Raw genomic sequence first — 9,261 nt, 5'->3', positions numbered from 1 at the left:
CCTCATTCATCCCATAATCCTCTCACTGACCACATGCTACATCTTGGGCACTGAGCTGCGGCTATAAATGCATCAGTCACTAGACCAGGGTCCCATCCCCACAGAACCCAGTCCGATGGGAGAAAGACTATTATTTTGTTTGTTCACTAAGCAAAGGAGTCTGGAAACCACACGTGGAGGCCACACATGCCTCCTCCCTCTACCACCTGACTCCTGCAGTTGTCACTTCCTTGCTTTTTTTTTTTTAAATAGGCTGAGCACCAGAGGGTGTGTTCCTAAACACTAATGCTTAGCCTTGCCCATTTGTGGACTTGATATAAATGCAACCGTAGAGCATGTATTCATTTGAGTCTGGTTTCCCTTCCTCAATATGGTTAATGTTTTTAAGATTCATTCATGTTGCATATAGCTGTGGTTACTATGACTATTTTGGATCTAGTATGTGTCTCCTGGTGCCCAGATACAGCCATTTCTCTAGAGCTGTACTTCTCAAATTTCTAGTTTCTTAAAAATTATTGAGGACCCAAAGGGACTTTTGAAAATGTGGATTGAGGGGCATGTGGGTGGCTCAGTCGGTTAGGCATTCAACTTCTTGATTTTGGCTCCGGTCGTGATCCCAGGGTTGTGGGTTTGAGCCCCATGTTGGGCTCTGCGTTGAGCATGGAACCTGCTTAAGATTCTCTCTCTCTCTCTCTCTCTCTCTCTCTTTCTCTCTCTCTTCCTCTGCCTCTCTCCCACTCACGCTCTCTTTCTCTCTCTAAAATAAAAAAAAAATTTTAACTGAAAGAACTAAAAAAATAAAATAAAATAAAATAAAGTATGAATTGTATTGGTGACCTGGAGCCAGATCATGGCAGTGCATGAGAGCCAACTGTGCCCATCTCTTCCCAACACCATATTCTGTAAAATCACATCAGCAGCTCAACATCAGTCATGGTGGGAACATTTGTACCACAGAATGGGCAAACTCAGTGGATTAATATAAATATATTGACTATTATTTATTGATTTCAAAAAAAATTCCATCTGTTATGATATATTGTCCTGTGTAAAGGAGAACATCTAATATCACATAGATACGTAGTTAGAAGAGAGAGAGGTATTTTAATAGACTTTGCAATTAATTGTGGATATTCTTCGATACTACAGGAAAACTCAGTGAGCGGTAGTTTCTTAAAGGTTAGTTACAAGGTGGAATCTGAACCGATTCAGGCAACTCTTTGTTACATTAAAATCTACTTGTTGATTTCGTGCTTTGAAGAGACCTTCCAGTTATTTGTGATTTTGTTACATCATGGTGTCATTTGAATACCTGAGCTGTCCAGATCTTTCAAATGTTGACCTATTATATGATATCTTAAAAATCTGTAGGATCTTAAATATCACTAGTGATCTCATCAGAAGAGCATTTAAGTGTTAGGAAGTTGACAAGTTCACAGTGATGGATACAAGTTCTCCAAAATTCTAATTTTAGCTTGAAAGCTAAACTGTTGTCATTGGCAACAGCTAATGTCCACTGTTTTCCCTGAAGTGTCAGACTTATTTTGTTCTTTTTTTTTAATTTATTTATTTTGAGAGAGAGAGAGCACGAGCAGGGGAGGGGAAGAGAGAGAGGGAGAGAACTCCAAGCAGCCTGATAGTGCACTGATAGTGCAGAGCCTGATGGCGGGGCTTGAACTCACAAACCGGGAGATCATGACCTGAGCTGAAATCAAGAACTGGTCACTTACCTGACTGAGCCACCCAGGCGCTCCTACTTCATTCACTTTTAAGAAAACATCTGCCAAGTGTTCCAATTTGAATAGTCATGGTTTGTCCACCCATCATGCTTTCAAGTAACAGTCGTATTTAATTAAAAAAAAAAAAGTCTACCTAATTCTGCTCACAATTTCAGCAATTGCACACAGTGCTGTTTTTCAAGAGAACATCATTCTTGGGTGCACAACAACAGAGCTTAACTCATACCTACTTTCTGTTTCATCACATGGCGTGTTAGAAAGATTACTGCTCAAAGGTCAAGATTTAATAAAGTTAGTAATTTTTACGTCTTCATCAAGGACATCCTTAAGGGAAACTAGCATTGTGATTGTTATTAGTTATCTCACTGCAAAGTGTGTGGTGATGGAGAACACGACCGCGATCACCACGGATGCCCCTGCCTTGATTCACACATCGGGCACCAACTGCTTTACCCACCACTGCTTCTACAGCCCAAGTGCCAATGCCGACATTGTGGAAAGGAGTGAATAACATCTTAGCATTAGTAACAAAATAGTTTTGACCTTGCAGGTCTCCTGAAGGAAGCTTGAGGATCTTGCTTTGGAAACCTCCACTCTAGGATACATAGATACACCTAGCAGTGGAATTGTTGGGTCATAGAGTATGTGTGTCTTCAACTTTGCTAGATAGTGCCGATCTGTTTTCCAAAATGTCAATTTATATTCCCCCCATCAGTATGTATGAGTGTGTGTTTCCATCACTCCACACTCTAGAAATTTTTCATCATCCTAAACAGAAACTCTGTACCCATCAAAACAATAATGCCCCATTCTTACTTCCCCCAGACCCTGTTCTACTTTCTGTCTCTATCGATTTGCCTGTTCCGGGTACCTCATATAAGGGAAACCATATAGGGTTTTTGTTTGTTTGTTTGTTTGTTTGTTTTTGGTTTTGGTTTGTTGGTTTGCTTTGGTTCAGGTTGGTTTGGTCTTGCTTATTTCACTTAGCCTAATGTTTGCAAGGTTCGTCTATGTTATAGCATGTGTCAGAATTTCACTCTGAATGTCCTTTTTCAGAATGAATAATGGTTGAATAATAATATTCCATTATATGTATAGACCACACATTGTTTATCCACTTGTCTGTTGATGGGCATTTGGATTGTTTCCACCTTTTGGCTATTGGGAATAATGCTGCTGTGACCATTGGTGTATAGGTATCTGCTTGAGTTTTTCCCCTTTCAACCCTTTGAAATACCTAGGGATTGAATTGGCAACACAAAACCGTTTCCCCCAGTGCTCACACCATTTTACTTCCCCACCAGCAATGCATAGGTGTTCTGAATTTCTCCACATCCTTGCCAACCCTTGTTATTTTTCATTTTTATTAATAACCCATCTTAATGGGCGTGAGGTGACATCTCATCATGACTTTGATTTGCATTTCCCTAACGACTAATGATGTAGAACGTCTTTCCATGTGCTTATTGGCCATTTGTGCATCATCTTTTTTTTTTTTTTTTAGTTTTGTGGGTACAATTTATTTATTTATTTTTAGTTTATTTAAATTCACGTTAATTTACATACAAGGTGGTATCGATTTTAGAAGCAGAACCCAGTGATTCATCACTTATATACGACACCTGGTGCTAATCCCAACAAGTGCCCTCCTTAATCATTAGAAAAATATCTTTTCCAGTCATTTGCCCATTTTTTAAATGGGTTGTTTGAGAGTGTTTTTTGTTTTTGTTTTTTTTTGCTTTTGCTTTTGTGTGTGTGTGGTTGAGTTGGAGAAATTCTTTGTATATTTTTGATATTAGTTCCTCATCAGATACATGATTTACAAATATTTTCTCATATTCAATGTGTTATCTTTTCTCTCTTGATATTGTCTGTTCCTATATATTTTACATTTTATGCTACTTAAATGGATTATTTTCACTTCACTTTCTGATTCTTGCCTACATATTAAAATGCAGTTGATTTTTTTTACAGATGATAACTTTATATCCATCAACCTTGTTAACTCTTATTAATTCTACTGGTTTTTTTTTTGTAGATTCCTTGAGAATCCACATGTAAGATCACAGCATCTGAAAATAATAACGATTTTATTTCCTCCCTTTCAATCCCTATTGGTTTATCCTTGTCTTTTTGCATTGCCTAGGACCACTAGTACAATGTTAAGTAAAAATGTTAGGGAACAACTCTTTTCCTGTTTCTGATACCAAGGGGGAAAGTTCTGTGTTTCACCATTAAGTACGATGTTTGCTATACGTAGATTTTGTGAATGCCATTTATTAGGTTAAAGAAATTTTCTTCTCTTCTAAATAGCTGACAGGTTTTTCCCCCATAAATAAGTGCTTAATTTTTTGCATCTATGAAGATAATCACAGTTGCTTTCATTGAATGTGTTAAGTATCACAAATTATATTGAGTTTGTGATATGAACCAATTCTCCAATGTTAAACTGATCCTGCATTGCTAGTATAAACCCAACTGGGTCATGATATATTATCCTTTGTATGTATTGATGGATTTAGTTTGCTAAATACTTTTTAGAAATATTTATATCCAAAGGCGCCTGGGTGGCTCAGTCGGGTTAAGCGTCCAACTCTTAATTTCGTCTCAGGTCACCATCCCCCAGTTCATGAGATTGAGCCCTGCATCGGGCTCTGAGCTGATAGCACAGAGCCTGCTTGGTATTCTCTCTCTCTCTGTCCCTCCCTAACTCATGCTTTCTCTCTCTCTCTCTCTCTCTCTCTCTCTCTCTCTCTTTCACTCTCAAAACTAAATAAACATTAAAAAAATATTTATACCCATGAGTAAGATTCTCACAGCCTGTCATGTTCATTTCCACTCTCCTTGTGGAATTTTATTACTAGGTAAGCCTCACAGAAAGAGTTTACCTGCTTTTCATATTCTCTAGGTCAATTTATGTAGGATTAAGTTCATTTTCCCCTTAATATTCAGTAAATCAAGGCATCTGGGCCAGGAGATTTACATTTTGTTTCAGTTTGTTTTGATTCAATATCTTTTATTATAAAATGAATCATATTTTGTCTTTTTTTGTGGGTGTCAGTTTGGTAAACTGTACTTTTCTGGGAATTCACACATTGCATCCAAATTTTCAAATTTTTAGTATATGTTGCTCATAATTTCCTCTTATTATCTTTTTAATATCTCTAGGATCTGTACTGAAGTCTCTTTTTATTCCAAGTATTTTCTATTTGTGCCCCCCTTCTCTTCATTGGTCTCATCAGATGCTTATCAATTTTCTCAGTGTTTTCAAAGAGCCCAAACAAGGCAATATTGATCATCTCTACCATATGATTATTTTATATTTTAGAAATTTTGCCCCAATGACATAAAAAATATATAAAGATAACAAATACATTGAAAACTACACAATAATTTTTTTAAGATATTATTTTTAAATAATCTCCACACTCAACATGAGGCTTGAACCCACAACCCTGAAATCAAGAGTTGCTGACTCCACTGACTGAGCCAGCCAGGCACCCCTATAAAATACTTTTTAATGCTAATCTTTCAACCACTTTAGGAAATTCTTAGCCACCATATGTTCAAATATTGTTTCTGCCTCCTTTCTTTCTCCTTGCTTTCTGGACCACCAACTACATATTTGCTATACCTTCTCACTGAATTTTCAATGCCTCTCGTCCCCTCCTCTGTGTTTTCTACCCTTTTGTCTCTCTGTGCCTGATTCTGAATAGTTTCTTCTGACCTGTATTCCAGCTCACACATCCTCTATCAAGTGTACAATTAAGCCCACCCACTGGATTTTTAGTTTGATTTGTTGCATTTTTCACTTCTAAAATTTCTGTTCAGTTTATATATACGTCGTGTTTTATAGTTCCAATTTTTAATTTTTCTACCTTTTGAGTTTTTAAATGTTTTTTAATGTTTATTTATTTGAGAGAGAGAGCGTGAATTGGGGAGGGGCAGAGAGAGACACACACACAGAATCTGAAACGGGCTCCAGGCTCTGAACTGTCAGCACAGAGCCCAACGTGGGTCTCAAACCCACGACCTGTGAGATCATGACCTGAGCTGAAGTTGGTCGCTTAACTGACTGAGCCACCCAGGTGCCCCTGAATTTTGAAATTAGCACTTTTTGCCTTCCAAATTTTCAAATCTATGGATTTATAGATTAAATTTTAAATTTATGAAATTATATTTATAGACTTACATATAGATTTACTTGTTATATTTATATAGATTATACTTATAAATATATTTATACAGATTTTTATCTCCTTGGAGAATGTAAGAACTATTTTACAGTGTGTGACTCTTTTTTCTATTTTATTTTGTTTTGTTTAATTTTTTAAAGTTTATTTATTTTGGGAGAGAGAGAGAGAGACAGAGTGTGTGTGTGTGTGTGTGTGTGTGTGTGTGTGTGTGTGAGTGGGAGAGGTGCAGAGAGAGAGGAAGGGAGATTCCAAAGCAGGTTCCACACTATTAGCAAAGAGCCCAATGGGAGGCTCGAACATACGAACCATGAGATCATGACCTGAGCCAAAGTTGGGCGCTTAACCCACTGAGCAACTCAGGAACCCTGACTGGCGCCTAACTTAAACTGTTACTTCTGTGGCTTCTTTTTGCTAGCTTTTCTCTTCTCATGTACCTGGTACATAAAAAATTACTTGCAAAAATAATGTAGGTCTAGGATGACTCATCCTCCTGCAGAGATTATTGCCATTTGCTTTTCCAGTCCCCTGTGGACATTAGAAATTGGGGATCACTTTCATCCAGGGGCAGACATTTTGGTCATTGCATGACCCCAATACTGTGTGCTAGAGGTATTGTTAGAGGAAATACAGCATACTCTGCAAGCTCACAGAAGGATCCAACCTTGCTTGGCTTCCCAGAGAAGGTGAAGCCTGACAGAGGGATCATAGATTGACTTCTCCTCTCCTTGTCCAGCATGGCCTAGAAACACTTCTTAAAAGATGGCCAATTTGCTTCGGGTTATTTCACAGGCAATGGAATGGTGGTGGGTGGTAGACTTGGAACTCAGACACATTTGGCATCAACTTGAAGATTGCCCAAGTCAACCTTGGTTTCCTAATCTATAAATTGGGAGGAAATATCATGTGCATTATGAGATTATGAGAATTCAGTGTAATGTCACCTGTAAAACACTTCATGAGATGTTTGTCACATATAAGGGGTAGATAAATATTCAACCCCTTCTTATGTTTGTGCCTAAACCCAGTTTATCTTGGTGGCAAAATCCATTCCTTTCCCTATATTAGAGAATCATAATTTGGGAAATTGGGAAATTGAGGGCTTTTCCCTACGGCTAGAAATGCTTTGAAACTGAACCCCAGGCACTGACTTATCTGATTGAACTTTGTGCAGCAATTTGCAAGACAGCCAGCTACAGTGTTGGGGCAGAGATGTTCTTGCTGGGGAACAGAGCAAACCATGGCAACCATGGGAATGAGGAGCCAATCTTCTGATTCAGACATCCATTGTTTTCTTAGACGAGATGCAAAGATGTTGGAGGCAAGAGACCGATTATACTGCAACCTTCCCTTGACTCCTCAGCTGATTCTCATAGAGGTTCATTTGAATTAAGGAACTTAAAATACAGGCATGCCATGCCAACTTGGTCGCACCCTACTGCTTGTCAAGCCTATCAATTTTTTTTTTTTTTTTTTTTTTTGTCTTTGGGATGGGTGGTTATGATCTATTTCCCTCCCAGTTGAGATCTGCTGAGAAAAAGGGAATGGGACAGGCATTTTGGTAACATCCACCGACAGGTAAAATATGCCCAGTCAACACTTCTCCTTCTTGAATCTATCACAGAATCACATGTGCAAAAGTGGGGAGGGGAGTGTATGCAGACACATTCACTACGGATTTGTGAAAAACTGGAAAGAGACCAAACGTTGGGAATTCCCACTAGTTGGGAATGGCTAAGAACTATAATGTAGCCACACTGGGGAATATTTTTATGCAGTGGCTAGAAAGAGTAAGGTAAATCTGTATTGTTTACTAGGATAGATTTCTGGTATATCATTGATTGAAAAACACTCAAGTGTAACAACATGTACAGAATAATATCTTTTATGTACTAATATCTAGCAAAACCATCCCACAAAATAATGCTTCATATTTTCCATGGGTACATATCTGTGTATGTAAAACCATAGAAAGAGGCTTTAAAGAGTTGAAAGACCACCCCCAACCAAAAAAGGTAACAGTGGATACATCCAGATAAAAGGGGATAGATTTAAGGGAGGGTGGTCAAAAAGGATTTTAGCCTTATCTCTGGTATTTGAAGGTTTTATTTAAAAAGATAATATCTTTGGAGCACCTGGGTGGCTCAGTCGGTTGAGCTTCCGACTTCGGCTCAGGTCATGATCTCACGGTTCATGAGTTCGAGCCCCACATCAGGCTCTGTGCTGATGGTTCAGAGCCTGGAGCTCGCTTGCGATTCTGTGTCTTCCTCTTTCTCTGCCCCTCCCCCACTCATGCTCTGTCTCTCTCTCAAAAATAAACTTAAAAAAAAATTAAAAAAAAATTTTAAGATAATATCTTTGTCTATCACTTACATAATGTAAAGTTAAATTTTAAAGGTAGAATGGAAATATTATGATTGAGGGCATGGTAAGCTGTAATATTGTCCAAAAAAATATCTGCTGCCCCTCTCTGGGGAGGATGATGCTTCTCTGTGCTATCAATGTCAGACTTGCTCTGGCCAATGAAAGGAGAATGGAAGCTTGAGGAGTCAGTGTGTGATTTGCTGTGTTCTTTTCTCCTCTGCCACAAGACTGGAGACATATCAGAGAGAGGCTGTCCCATCAGCCTGGATCCTGGAGTAGACAAATGTGGAGCGGAGCCCCAGCCAACCTGTGAAGGCCATGCAACGTGTAATGGGAGCAAGAAATAGACCTCTGCTATTATAAGCCACCGAGACTGTGGGGACCACTTGTCACTGTGGCAGAACCTAACCTAGACTAGCCCAGAGAAGCCCAGGGATAACAGAGAGTAAGCAGCCACTCTGGAGCAGAGGGGGAGACAAGGTTTGGGGTCAGAAGGGCCTGGAGGTCCTGGGTGGGGGTGAGGAGGACCCCAAGGAGGACACTGAAAGGGAAGTAGACCGAAAAGCAGCAGATGCTAATTTTGCCCATTTCTCAACTTTGCCTTAGGACCTCGTCCTCAATTACCCCCCGACCAATGAGAGCACTTTGGGATGCGACATGTTGCCCTTTATCAGATGGCACTTGCCCTAGGCTAACTGGCAGATCTTTTCAGAGACGTCCTGGCAGATTACTGAGAAAACAGTTGCAGAGCGTCCAGGTTTAATGGTATACATAGGTGCCCACCTCCCCTGAGCTGGTATTAGCTGGGCACCTCAGCTGGAAAGGCCTACGATGACCAATTCCAAAGTCATTCGGACTTCAAGAAAGCTACAGTTGAAAAAGCAAAGGAAACCAGGAGGCAAAAACACCTAGTTTCTTCAACATGACTCAGATCAGACAGGAGCCGGCACCTAGGTGGATGGCAA

Source organism: Acinonyx jubatus, chromosome C1 (assembly GCF_027475565.1).
Source record: "Acinonyx jubatus isolate Ajub_Pintada_27869175 chromosome C1, VMU_Ajub_asm_v1.0, whole genome shotgun sequence".
Taxonomy (NCBI): Eukaryota; Metazoa; Chordata; class Mammalia; order Carnivora; family Felidae; genus Acinonyx; species Acinonyx jubatus.
This window is presented reverse-complemented; position numbering follows the sequence as displayed.